Below are 15,168 nucleotides of genomic sequence, written 5' to 3' on the forward strand. Positions count from 1 at the left end.
CTCCCAGATGGATATAGCTTATAATAAATTACAAAAGAGGAAAAAAGTTTATCAAAACTAAATTATATATGTCTGGGTATGTTTCTATATACAATATTCCACATCCATAATTCTTCATCTCTGTAAAGAAGCTGGGGGAGGTGAATGGTAAACCTTTATCAATTATTTACTGTGAATTACTCCATAGTGGTGGAATCCTTTAACTGTTCATATAGAATCTTAACAATTTGAGAGTTAGAATAGATTCAGTGATGAACTACTTTAACTCACATAAGGGATTTCACTATCTTTAATTCAGAGCTTCAGAAAATATCTGCAGAACATCTGTATGACATTTGATAATATGGAAAATTCTCCTGGGAGTTGTAAGCACAGGGGACCGAAAGAAGACTCAGTAATGTTATAAGGGTGTGCTCTACTTCTGTATTTCATTAGGACTAAAGAATAAAGCAAATCAGGAAGAGTGATTGTGAATGAGAGCTATGGCTATATATTTGAATTTGGTGTGAGAGCTGTAGGAATGACATAAGAATGACACTGTGTGTGATTGGAGTTTGAATAACTAAAGTAATAGATTTCAATGTGGGGTAAGAGGCACAAATGTGAAATGCTTACTAGCTTGTATCCTATCCTCCATCCCCAGAATGAGCTGAAATTTTTGTTTAGCATCTCTGAATCATGGCTGATGATTCTTCTCCAACAGATTGCTGGAAGTGCGAGAGTTGGGGAGATAAAATAACCCAGGGTACTTTGTGTTATGGCAGAACACTAGGCTTTAGTTTCTATTTTAACTATTTAACAAATAAATGCCAGGAACCTTTCTCTGCCCCTGCCTTCTCATAAGGATTAAAAAAGGTCATGACATTATTTATTTAATGTATCATTTTTTCCCCTTTCTTCTCTCTCTGTCTGCATATGTGTGTGTGTGTATGTGTGTGTGTGTGTGTGTGTGTGTGTGTGTGTGTGTGTGTGTATGGTGGTGGTAGTGGTAGGATGGGCATCCATAATCATTATGCTCCAAAAACTGCCTCAAGCAGACTTGTAGTTCTCACACAAGTAGATCACATACTTGGTTTACGCTTCAAGAAACTCTATTTAGTGGTGACTGCACATAGTTCATTTTAAAAATCTTGCCACACAAGAGCCTGATCCTTCACTACACAAACATGCCAATTGCTAGATTCATTATTCTTCAGAGGTCTTGAGTTTGTATGGGCATTTCACAGTGAGCTAAGGAAATGGATCTGTCCCCTGCCTGAGTTATTAGGCTGGTTACAACACATCCTTTCAAAACCATTGACAGAATCTAGAGAACTCAACGCTGGAAAATTTCACTGAAAGGAGAGTTGCTTAAGGGAATAAGGGAGACAAATAGCACATGGCTTCTCTACCTCCAAGCCTTTGCTTAATCATTACCTTCTATTTTCTGTCCTAGAATGCAGTAGGAGGCTCAATGGATAGAACACTAAGTCTGAGTTCAAATTGTACTTCAGCATTCACTATGTGATCCTGAGTTAGTTACTTATCCTCTGCCTTAATACACTGGAAGACAAGGCAAAACTCTCTAGTATCTTTTTCAAGGAAACAATATGGAGTGTATAGATCATGGGATCACAAAAGCCAAAGAGGATTCAACAGCAACAGCAACAGCAATAACAGTAACACTTTTTCCCCCTCTTTATTTTACTCTAAACCTCCAAATCAAATGCTATTCAATCTTCAAAGTCCAGCTCAAGTACTAGCTGATCCATATTGATGGCAACTACTCTTGTACCCCACTGGTTTCTCTCTTTCACACATTTCACACATTTTAAAATTTTGAACAATACATTATGGCACTGAATCTAACAGACCCATTATTTATATCTTGTTTTTATCCCCAAATTACTCCTTGTATATACAACATGTCTAACTAGATGATAAGCTTTTTGAAAACAGGAATTGTTTTATACTTTACAAAAATCCTACACAGAACTAGGCACTTGATACTTCCTTGGCAATTGAAATGTTTTTTTTTTTGTTGTTGTTTTTTTTTTGAGAAATGTCTATCATAAATTCTATATTTCTCTCTATTTATGGGTAATATTAGAATCAGCAAACACTCCCAGAGGATGAAAATTTGCTATAGTCTCTTACTTTTTCTCTTGTAACTCTAGCATTTATGGTGATATTTCATCTTGTGAACTAGTATAACCATTTTTTCTGTATAATGCAATAATAAAAAAAATCAGCAAGAGCTACTCTTTTGATTTTTCCCACCCAACATAGTTTTTTGCCATAATAAGCAATGGATACTTCATTTTGATTAGATTCTAACGAAACTTCACTTTCTTTTTTTTCTTTTAGAATTTGTCCTATTTTCCCATCCAATTGTTCTCCCTCAGAGAAGGCATTCAAGATATCATAATGAGACTTTAGGAATGAAGAGAATATATAAAGTTGTGTATTCCATTCACTATTCTTGCCTGCTTAAGTAATATTATTCTCCATTCCCCTACTAATACATAATGATTTGTCTCAGATATTTTTATTCTCATAATAGAATGATTTATAGCCAAGGGTATACTACCATCAGCTTAAACTAGCTCACAAAAGCTGAGCATTAAATTTTCAATGTTTATGAAAATACTTTGCAGTGTTTTTTTCACCATATTTAAATAACTAAAGATCATTAAATAGTTAACAATTTTCAAAAACTTGAATTTTATCCAAAGCTAATCTTTCTACTTATATCCATCCCTAATCCTATCCCTTCCCATCTCTTCCAGGAAGTTGTTTTTCAGAATATCCTATAGCTCTCTATAAATTTAAATTTTTCTGTATTTATTGGTTCATTTTCAGATGGAAAAAAATTATTTATATCTTCACCATCCTTAAAAAAAACAAGATAAAACAAAACCTTAGGGACAGCTAGAGGGCACAGTGGATAGAGCACTGGTCCTGAAGTCAGGAGGACCTGAGTTCAAATTCAGCCTCAGATACTTAATACCTCTTAGCTGTATGACTCTGGGCAAGTCGCTTAACCTCATTTGTCTCAGAGAAAGAAAAAAAATAAAACCTCAAGAAAATAAAATTAAACTTTTCTTGAGCATACTATTTCCTCAAATGATTGTTTATGTCTTTCTTCATTTTCTGCAGTCACACTCCTTAGGGGGCAGCCTTCTCCACAGTTTCTCATTCTTTATTTTTTTGCTCTTACTGAGTTCTCATCCCTTCGAAATCTGGCTTCAGTCTCCACTACTAAAAAAAACAAAAAACAAACAAAAAAAAAAACAAAAAACAGCTTCCTAAATGATTACCAGTGATCCCTTAATTGCTAAATCCAATACCCTAAATCACCAATCCACAGTTCACTTATGCCTTGACTCTGACATTGCTACTCTATGTTTCTTCATACTCTCTTTTCTCTTCCCAGCTGTTTAATCAATTCTTAGCTAGATCATCAATTACATCTAACTCTTAACCATAGAACTTCCTCATTGTTCTGTCCTGGGCCATCTACTCTATTCTCTCTATGCTTTCTCTCAATGTTCTCATCAGTTGCCATCAATTCAATTATCATTTAAAGGTAGACGACTCCTTTATTTATATATCAACACTAATCATGTTTTTGAGATCTTGCACTTTGTTGTCAACTAATTGGCTATTGAACATGTACAAGTTGGTATCCTGTAAGCAATCCAGTCTCAGTATATCTAAAACAGAACTTAATATTTTCCATCTTACACTTAACCATCCTCTTGAGTTCTCTATCTTGATTAATGGTATCACCAATCTTCCCATTACCCAGGATGATCCTCGGTTCATCCCTTTCTTTATCCTTTATATCCAGTCAACTTCAAAGTTTGCCATTTTTAATCCCTAAAGAATATTTTACACCCACTCACATCCCTCTGCTCTCTTGGTCATCAACTGGGTTGAAATCCTCATCACTTCCCATCTGAACTATTTCAATATATTCCTTTATTGGACCTCTGCTTCTAGTTTGTTCCCTTATCAATTTTTCTTTTACATAGCTACCCAAATAATCCTTCTAAAGCACAAATTTGACCATACCATTCCCCTTGCTAAAGAGATTTTAATATCTCCCTATTGCTTCTAGCATAAAATGCAAATTCCTTCCCCTTGGCATTTAAAATTATTTCACAGTCAGGCTGTAATCTCCTTTACAGGCTTATTATATAAACTCTTTCATATATGTATATAGATTCCTTATATGTGTATGTGTGTGTGTGTGTGTGTGTGTGTGCATGTGTATATGCCATACTGGCTTATTTGTTGTTCCCTGAACTTGTTATTTCTTCCCTTATCTTATTGAATTTGTATAGGTTGTCCTCTGTGCTCTGAATGCTCTCTATCATCATCTCTTTCTGTTATAGCTTTTATCTCCCTTCTGGGTTTGCCTCAAATTCTACCTCATTCTGTTCTCTTGAGTGCTTTCTCTCTATGCATACATGCACATACATACACACATGTACATAAATATACATATAATATATACCCACATGTACATATATGTTTCCATATGTATGAATAAGTATATAAAGCTATGTTACATATAATATTATATCTATATACACGCAAATAAACTTTTTGTGTGTATGTTTATACATATGTATATATAATGTATATGTTTGTATAATCAGCAGCTATACTCTAACTCCTTAGTAAAATGTATATATCTGGAAGTCAAGGACTACATTTTATCTTAGTATCCCCAGCATCAACTATAATGCTTTGTACATACTAGATACAAATATTTAACCTATTGAATCAGATTGGATTATTCTCCATATGTCAGCAGATACAATTGAAAACGACTCTTCCCAGAAAAGAACCATGTCTCTACCCACCTTGTCTTAGCAGATAATTCCTTACATAATTTTCCCTCAATATTCAATCATTTGAAATTTGCCTCCAAGACACTCATGTATTAATTTAATTATTTCAGGCAAGATTTTTTTTTTTTTTTTAGGGGGGAAGGTAAGAAATAAAGCCAAATTAAGAAAAGTTTTCCTAAAGAGAAGAATAGTCATCAATGAATTGCTGAGCAAATTAAGCTTCCTTTTCTGTCCAAAGAGGATATTTGATTTGAGAAAGTAACAGAAACTTTCTTTTTTCTAAGTCAATGTGACAACTTTAAAGCAAAAGGTGCAGTACTGGTTCTCCTCCCCTCCTTTCCATTCATTCCATTAATCATGCTGAAAGTGAGGGTTGTAAGGGGAGTGTTGGAGAGGATGAAAGAGAAAGGTATAAAGAGTATTCTTTGTTTTATTTCAAACTTTTCTATGGGAAAAAGAGAAACATTAAAGCTGCCAAAAAGTGAGGGAACTTTCTCTGCCCCCATCTCTTCTATCTCCTTCCTTTCCTGATTCTAAGTACCAGTGAGGTCAAAGAGCACACACAAAAAAAGAAGGAATTGTCACTAAAAGAGGTCGTCTGCAAAATTTTAAAATACATGTATTCTGAACAGTTAGATACTTGCTTAATATTCTATCAGTATTTACTGTACTTATAGCCAAAAAAAATTAAAATATTGATTAATGAAGGGCATTTGGGAGCTGGTGATAGACAAACAGGAAAATGGTTGGCTTGTAACATTTTAAAATTTTGGAAGCAGTCTGGAGCTTTTGAGGTAAAAGAATGAAGTGTTACCTACAGATAAAATTGATATAGATTAGCAATACCTTGATTAAATTATTTTCTAGTGATGACAAAATAAACTGAAAGTTAACAATTCTAGTGACATATTAGTACTTCCTTTAAGGTAGGGGAAAGACATTTTGAATGTCTTGATTCTTTGTATCTGTGCAAATAATTAAATAATAAATCTAGTAAGATATAGCAAAGCATTTAACCTCAGTAATTTGAGTCTGGCGTTTAAAAAAAAATATGAAAAAGGGAGCAATTTCTTTTAAGATTTGGTCCTTAGAAATTTCCTTCAAGGAAGGCAATCAAGGAAGCAAGGAAGAGAATTTTCTTTATTAGAGAAGAGCAGAGATGGATTAATCTGACCACCCAGTTGGTGAGAATTCTAAGACCTTACACTAGAAGGCCAAGATTCCAGAAAAGGCACAAGATGGGACATGTCCAAGTTTGGGATTGTTAAGGATTAGTGATATCCTGTAGGGAGAAGGCCTAGAGGACAATGTCAAGTAATGTTTAATGAGCAGATGCTATTATATCCTTCATAAATTAATCAGGGCCTCAGGAACTAAATGAATGGTAAGGATGGAGAATAGACAAGCTCCACAAACAGGAAGAGTATGGAATGGGTCATTATAAGTAATTTAATTCAACAAAATACTACTTAAATATTTATTATGTATTTAATATAATTCTACATGTTGGAGGGGACAGGGTACATGATTTTGACAAAATACAGTTCTTACCCTTAAGAGTATGCAAAGCACTGAACATATAATGGGAAAAAATACAAACAATCTCTGCCTCCACATAAATTCCTATAGCACATGAAAATCATGAGTAATGAATGAACTTTGAGAAGCAAAAAGTCATCACGACTTAAAGGACTGGGAAAAAATAATTTTAGATAGGAAGAGCAAAGAGGAGACCAAGGGACACATTCCAGCTCTAGGAAATCTCAAGAGCAAAGAAATATATAGCAGTGGGAAAATGTATACATATACAAATGATATAATCAGTGGTTCTGATTGAATAAGGTTGGAGGGGCATAGAATGTAATAAGGCACAAGAAAGTTGTGCTAAATTGTGGAAAGACTTAAAGGACAGATGAAAATCTGATCTTTATTTGGTAAATAAGAGGGAATTAATAAAAAATTGTGAGCAGAAGAATGACAGATTGACCAATCAGCTCACTCTTCAAAAGTGTGCAGTGTCCTAGCCAACACAATCTCATGTGTATTAAAGCTATATAGACAATCTAACTGATTAAAGTGCTTAGAAGACAAAAAAATGTGATAAAGAGGATGGTTTCTGATTGGCTGATGAGACCAGACTGGCTATGCACTCAAAAGACATTAAACAATCAATGTGAACCTCTTTATTTTTCTTGATTGGCAGGAAAACTAGTTTGGATGCTATTGAAATATTTAAAAAAAGGTGGTAATGAAGGCCTGCCCCAATATATTAGCATTGGAGAGTGAGGAGGGGGCCAGAGGAAAGTTTCTGCTATGCAATATTCTTTGGAGAAAAAATTACCAGACAACACAAAAGCTTTGAAAGGGAAGACTATTGGTGTCAAAAACAGAAATAGTGAGTCCCTGATAAGCTTCATTTTGAACAGGTTGATTTAGAGCTGCCAATAGAATAGATAGATTAGAGATATCCTCTGGAGAATTCAATATGTGGGATATTTATTTAAAATATTGCTGATTTATATTATCAATCTACAGGTATGTGAGGCTCTTATAGAATACAATGAAATCAAATAGCATTTGAACTAACCCTAATTGGCCTTGCAGAAAGACAAGAGGTGGGAATTTTTATTCATGCTTGGATATAGGAAGCAGTACCATGAGGAAGTCCTCTTTCAATTGCCTTGCAAAAACAGAAGTAGATTCAAAATACTTGAACTTTAAAACTGCTTTTTCTTTTGAGTATTTTTTCCTCCTCAAAACCCACATTCTAGTTACATAGGAAGCATGCAGGTGACAAATGTCAGAATGTTATACTGAAAGCACTGAAAAAGGTACTTTTTTTCTTTTTAAACAAGGTCACTTTATATGTCAATAAAATTTTGGAAAACAGAACCTAGGTCTTTGGATGAGATGTTTGGGAGGTAGTGAGCTCTCCATCCTTGGTTATCTTCCAGTTAAGACTCTATGACTACTTATGAGGAATGAGGTAGACACCATCCTTGTTCAGGTTCAGCTTTTGGTTCTTAGGGCAAGATCTCATTTCAGTCTCCCCAGTTCTCGATTCAGGCTGAGGTGCAAAGCATCAGGAAGATTGGCCTTTGAAGCTGCTATTTCTTTAAATGATATTGTGTCTAGCAAACATATAGGATCACAGATGGGCATCTAATGCTGCTATCCCATTTATTCTCTGAATCTCTAGCAATGAAACAGGCACTGTCTTTCTAATTCACTCACATGGTACCCTAGGGGCTAGATCTGTTTTCACTGGAGAGTTTATTCTTAGAGAATATTCCACTTTTTTGTAAACGCAAATACAGGATAAACTTCTCTGTCAGAAACAATCCACAAGGTAGTTTGTAAAAAACAAAACAAAAAAAAACAAAAAAACACAGAACAAAACAAAACAAAATAAAGGGCAAAGGAAAATAGGAGAAATTGGCTTTCTCTTTATTTGTTTTTCCAAAGATTCTTCATTCCTTTCTGGAATGAGATTCCAGCTTTGCAGACATTAAGAAACCAGGAACCATGGGACCCTGTTGCTTAGAAACAGACTGATTACAGTTAGCCATAGTCAGCTACAAGGAAATTCTACCTGATCCTTTAGGAGCATTTGTCAAGGCTCATTATGATGATAAAGAAAATTTACACTTTGCTAATGCTTTCAAATATCATCACAAGAACACTCTAGAAGATCTGGGCATCTGCCTGGGGGTGGAGGTTCAAGATATTAAAGGTGGGATCCGAAGCCAACACTCATCAGCCCAAATGAAAATCAGCCCGAATTAATTCTGTATCATGCACAATTGAGAAACCAAAAATCCAAATCTAAGTACAGAGCCAATCAGCTCTGGAATTGCACTGCTTTGAGGTGAGAAGCCAAAACTAGTCAGTCAGAGACACTAATAATGGGCATTTGTATTCCACAGTCAAGCCAGGGTAGCTACTCCTCCCATGGATATCTAAAGCACAGCTTTCAATCAGCCATTGCCATAAACACCTGTTCAGAAAGGAACAGTCATTTGTTTCCTGATGTCCCATTAAGTGGACAAGATTTGTTAGGATGGCACTATAGCATGTATAAGGAGCAAAAACATCTGGAAAAGTTTATATACATATATATAGAGATAGATAGATAGATAGATAGATATAGATATAGATATATAGATATATTCTTATATATACACTTAATATGTATATACACACATATATGAACTTTAGAATAGGATTATTTATGAAAGTTTATATGTGAACGTGTGTTTGCATACTATGCATATATACACACAATACACATATATCAACTATGTTTAAAGAAAGGAAGGGAATTTATAAATTATATACATACGTACACTGTTTTATAGACACACATATACACATGTGGACATATAGACATATATACACATAAATACATACATTTATGCACATATACATACATATATCTATATAAACACATACATTTTATATGTAGACACATAGAGAAGGGAGGGAAAAAGAAAGCAAGAATATAAAAGCATGTGCACATGTATATATATATATATATATATATATATATATATATATATAAATATATATAATAATACATACATTCATGTATGCAAATATATAGTTTATACAATGTATTTTGTACATTTGTTATGTACACAAATAATCATATGTGTATATGTACATGCATGCATACCACACCTCTACACACATATTTTGGGGAGGGAGAGAGCTGAAGATGTGATTTCATGTATAAAACTCTTAAGATAGATCTTCATCTACAATGTGGACTTGGTCATAGTGATGCCCCCATATTGGGAAGAGACTAGATCTTAGTCTCCCTGTTTCCTATCTCCTAAGTCATTTCTCCATACATCTCATCACATTCTCATACATTTAATGTACAAAGAAACACATTTAAAAAACCAAATAGTCTAAAATTAGTTATAAAATCCTATATAAAGTTCTAATAAAAGATTTTGGTTTGTATTCTCATGAAAACAAGCCTTTATGGCTAAATTAATCTCATTTTTAAGGAGAATTATTCTTCTTTCTTTAAAAAAAAATTCTGAGCTGAAAAGGTGCTGCAAATGCAGGCCACTAAATCTCACTGATTGAATCAGTTAGTCAATAAGCAGTTATTAAGTTCCTATTATATCCCAGTCACCCTTCGAATATAAAAAAGAGGCAAAAGACCCTGTCCTCAAGAATCTTCCAATCTAAAGGGGACAATATGAAAAACAATATATATATATATATAAAGCAAGTTCTGTACAGTATAAATGGGAAATAGTTAATAGAGAGAAGGCACCAGGACTGAGAATAGTTGGATAAATCTTTCAATAAAAGACAGGATTTTCAGGAAAGCCAAGAGGCAGAAATCAGAAGGGAAAGGATTCTAGGTATGGGAAACAGGCAGAAAATGTGTTTAGCTTTTGTTTGAGGAAGAGCCAGAAGGCCAGTGTCAGTGATTTGAACAGAATGTGTTGGTGAGTAAAATGTAAAACTAGAAGGGAGGAGAAGAGGGTACAAAGAACATGAAAAGTCTTGAATGCCAAACAAAAATGTAATGTTCTCATTTGGTTTTCTGGAGGTCTTGAGAGCAGCCTTCTTTTCAGTTAAATAATGACCACAAGAATAGCCAAGTGTTGAAGTGCGAAAGTCTTTATTGTCTCTGGCCTGGTGCTCAGCTAGTTTCTCCTGGCCTTCAGAGGGGACTTGATTTCAGAGGAGAAAATGCAGGAGGACAGGCCTGCCATCACAGGGTGTGAATTTCTGGAAGTGACAATAGATCTACTAGACTTTGTTGAGTCAGCGTGTGTGTGTGTGTGTGTGTGTGTGTGTGTGTGTGTGTGTGTGTGTGTGTGTGTGAGATCCAGTTTCATTAAGTGTTTTTCTTTGGTTTTCCTTTGTTCAGGTAATATGGGAAGACGCACAGCTACATTGAAACTTTGGCACATCTCACAGGTAGCAGGGACTTCTTTAATAGCTTGGTTCTCTCCTTTATAAGGTTTTTGCCATTACTTGCCATCATTACATGATGAATCACTAGACATGGGTAGCACATCCTGTCTGGCTTTTATGAGTATGCATTTCAGTCTAAATCATTGTCATTATTTTATAATTAAATTTGTCTATCCTGACATCAGAATATCAATATAGTATATTCTACTATTGGTTTAGATTAAAATATTTTCTAGAGCACTAGGGATTCACCATTTTCCCCCTTAATTTTAGACAGAAAATATTGATCTTTCTGTATTTGTTTCTTCAAAAAATGAAATATATTTTGCAGTAGTTTTTTTTTTTTTTTTTTTTTCTGCTTCTATTTATGGTCATGATTTCTTACACAAAGAAGCTGGAGAGAAGTCAGTCTACCTGGACCCAAACCATTTCCAACCTCATCAAACATTTATTGACTATACACGCACAGCTTTGCTAGCTGGACATGGAAAACAGAGGAAGCAGCTTTTACCACTTTTTTTAGGTTTGCTTAGCTGGATATGGAAAACAGATATGAGGAGCCTATGAACTAAGTGAACAAAAACCCGGAGGGGAAATACATGAAAACAAGAATAAGGATTAACCTTCCTGGCACTCATGTCTATTTTCTCTAATCCATCCTGAATATCAGTTTCAGAATTGCTATTAGAAGATGTCTAAATTGTGATTCTACCACACATTTGACATGTGACCAGAAACAAATACGTCCTCTGAGCTACTTTTTCTATCTTTGTATATTGGAAGAAATGCTGCTTGGACTCCAAGCAAGGTTATTGTGATATTGAAAGAGATATTATACATTAAGTACTTCATAAACATTAAAGTATTAGATATGAGCAGTATGCCATCATTAGCTCCCTAAATCATATCATTCACATCCTCAAGAGATTAAAATAACTCCTTATAAAAATCAAGGACACCTAAGTGGTACTGTGTATAGCACTTAGCCTAGAGTCAGGAACACCCAAAGTTCAGCCCTATCACAGATCATTATTATCAGTGAGACCTGGTCAAATCACTTAATCCTTTTTGCCTCACTTTTCTATAAAATAGGCTGGAGAAGAAAATGTCAAACCATTTCAGTAACTTTGCCAAATTCAGTTATGAAGAGTAGAATGTGATTGAAAAAGTTTGAACAACTATCAAATCCAGACTTTGCTGACATTCCTTTCAAGACCCTAAATAACATTTACTGATACAATGTCTTGTTATTTCCAACAGTATATTCATTGTATTCTTCAAATTAATTCCTGTCCTTGTACTTTAACTTAGCAGATATTCTGGAGGCAACTTGAACCCAGTCAATTTTTAGGTAAGAAGTAACAACAAATAATAACAAATAAATTATGTTTTAAGTCCTTTCCTCACAATAAGCCAGATAACAAGCATTTATTAAGCACCTCTTATGTGTCAGTCTCTGTGCTAAAGCAGATCACATTACTAGCCCCATTTTCCAGATGAAGAAAATCTTAAAAAATAGTTACTTAGCTTGCTTAGCTTAATATGATCAGTATGATTGGTAAGAGGACAGGAACTCATGCTTTCTGATTTCCAATACTAGGTAGCCAGATATTATTTCTCCCATTTTACAGAGGAAGAAGCTGAAGCTCTGAGAAGTTGTTACTTGACTATGATCACAGGAAAAATATGAACCTAGGGCTTGTAACAAAAAGTTCCTATGTACTCTACTACAAAAACTGTATTGCTGTATTTTTTTTTTTTTTTTTTTAAGATTTTGTTTTCACTACAAAACAACAATCTGGATTATACTCTAATCCACTCCCTATATCCTTTTTCAAATGAGTGATGAGTCCTCCTCCTCTTCTCTTATATTCCCTTCCTATTCCATAAAAAATGCCAAATTTCTATTCCTTTTCCCTTTTAGTTGAACTTGATTTATTAAATTCCCTCAGACTCTTTCCATAGTTCTTTGTTCCAGTTTCATAATTTGTCTTGTTGTTTACCTTTGGCTCCTAATCTCTTTTAAATGTATGTGTATGTGTTTATGGTTTTGCTTTGCTTTGTTTTATTTTGTTTCTTTGAAACAAAAAAGACAATGAAGAGTTAAATATTTTCATGGATTTTTATATTGTATCTTTTCTGAGCTATAAAGTAGATAGCAAAGAAGAATGCCTAGTGGATAGCCTGAAATACATGATATGCTCCTTCTATATAAGAATTCTTCTAACCCTTTTTTTCCCCAAAATGTTTCATAAGAGAGAATCAATAAAAGCTGAAGCTAAAACACTGGTGCTATATGATAGCTAAGCTCAGAGAGCTCCCTGGATAATCCTTTGTTCTCAGAAGCTATAAGAGCAAATCCCTTCACCTTTGCTCAGAGGAATGGCTGTTGAAATCTGGCCCACTTTTTGACCTCAAAATCCAGGTGGGACAGAGTTGGGGGTAGCAGACAGAATGAGGGAAGATTTCCAGACCATTTGTTCTCAATCAAGATGCTAAGACAGAAGGGAAGGATGAAGTAGAGTTTCCATGCCCCTGAGCTGGGTCACATAGCTGGAACCATACTGTTCATGACACAAATGCCATTGCTTTATCCACAAGCACTACTCACAGAGCCCTGATGGAAAGAAGTGGGCCCAGTGCCACTGGACTTCCTAACTGTGGTGGCAAGAGAATTATCAGTGCCAGGACACTGTCTCACAACTTTTTAGGGTTTGAAGGATGCACAGATATTCAAGTCAGCAGATTTCCTAATGGGATTTGCTGTTCAGGTTCTCTTTTTCTCTGAATACTTAATTGCTATGTATTTAAAATCATCACTGACTATAAATGTCCAAGAACTGAGAATGAAAGTTTGAACTCTTGAAGTTGTCACACAAGTTCTGTTCCATTTTTCCTTTCATTTTATTCCAGGGATCAAATTACAGAATGCATTTAAGGAAGCCTATAACCAGAAAGCACTATGCCAACATATCTTGCTATTCCAAAATACTGTGTTCTTAAAACACTATTGGAAGCCAAGAAAATAATTCTCATATAAAATCAAAGTTCAGTCATTGACACTGAAAAAGAGATTGAGTCAAGAGAAAGTATTATTGTAGTGTTCATATTAGCAGTGGAATTCTAGAACTCTTAGTGTTATCCTAATTGGGTTTTAAATATAGCCATTGAAAATGATATGAAGCATCTCCATTTCTAATTAGTGATAGCTTCTAGCATGTTGTACATAGTAGATTTACAATTTAAAATGCAATTTTTTTTACTATCTTATAAAAATGCTTATTTTATTTCATAAATTAAAAATAAAATTTTAAAAAGGATTGGCCATAATTTTCATTTCATCACACCCATGTCTTCTATATCGCTTTACAATTCTCTTCAATTACTTTCTTAGATCATAGCTCCCTAACTTTTCATTTACCCCTTCTTTTGTTCACCTAAACCTATTTTTTATTTTCACTTCTTCCTGATGTCCTAATTATTTCTGCCCTGACTTTACTTCTCTCTCTTTGCAGTCTTGATCTTATATTGCTTATGATTTAAGGCAGAGGTAGAGAATGTCCAGTCCATGGTCCATATGAAGCCCTCAAAATCATTTGCTAAGGCAACTGCAGACTACAATGAGCTGACAACCAGGTACAACAACTTCTTACTGCTTGAATTCTATAAGTTAATAATTGTGTATGGCCTACAAATGATGTTATAATGACCCAAATGTATCTTGGTAGAAAAAAAGGTTCCCCATTCCTGGTTTAAGGTAACCAGTTCATTTACATGTTATCCTCTACTCTTGAATTGCTTGTCCACTTGTCCTGTCACTATTCATGACTTGCTAAATCCCAGCCTTGGATTATCCATCACAAATAGAAAACTCCTTTCCTGTTCCTAATGAATATTCCAGAATGCTGATAATTTTATCCACATCTATATTTTTATCCACATCTCTGTCATCTATCTATATCACATATGTATATATATATGTTTAAATATATATGGGTGGGCATACATACAGATATGTATGAATGTGTGTGTGTGTGTGTGTGTGTGTGTGTGTGTGTGTGTGTATCACTTATTGGGGAAGCTAGATGGTACAGTGAACACTGATGTTGGGCATGGAGTTAATAAAGGCCTGAGTTTCAATCTAGCTTCAGATAGTTACTGGTGTAATCCTGGGCAAGTCATTGAATGCCTGTTTGATTTGGTTTCATCATCTATAGAATAAGCAAAAAATAGCACCTTCCTCTCAAGATTGTTGTAAGCATCCAATATTATAATAATTGTAAAGAACTTAGTAAAGTCTGGTACGTTTGTAAGTATGGCAAAAATGTAGATGATAATAATTATGATTATCATTGATATTATCATCTATTATTAATAATAGATA

At 34.5% G+C, this 15,168-nt stretch overlaps 1 protein-coding gene across 32 annotated transcripts in view; it reads right to left on the reverse strand.

Annotated features, from left to right (window-relative positions):
- Window positions 1–15,168, reverse strand: part of NRXN1 (neurexin 1) — a 1,346,328-nt gene that overhangs the window by 1,014,620 nt on the left and 316,540 nt on the right. The window lies entirely within an intron of this gene.

Source organism: Sminthopsis crassicaudata, chromosome 2, assembly GCF_048593235.1.
Source record: "Sminthopsis crassicaudata isolate SCR6 chromosome 2, ASM4859323v1, whole genome shotgun sequence".
Classification (NCBI taxonomy): Eukaryota; Metazoa; Chordata; class Mammalia; order Dasyuromorphia; family Dasyuridae; genus Sminthopsis; species Sminthopsis crassicaudata.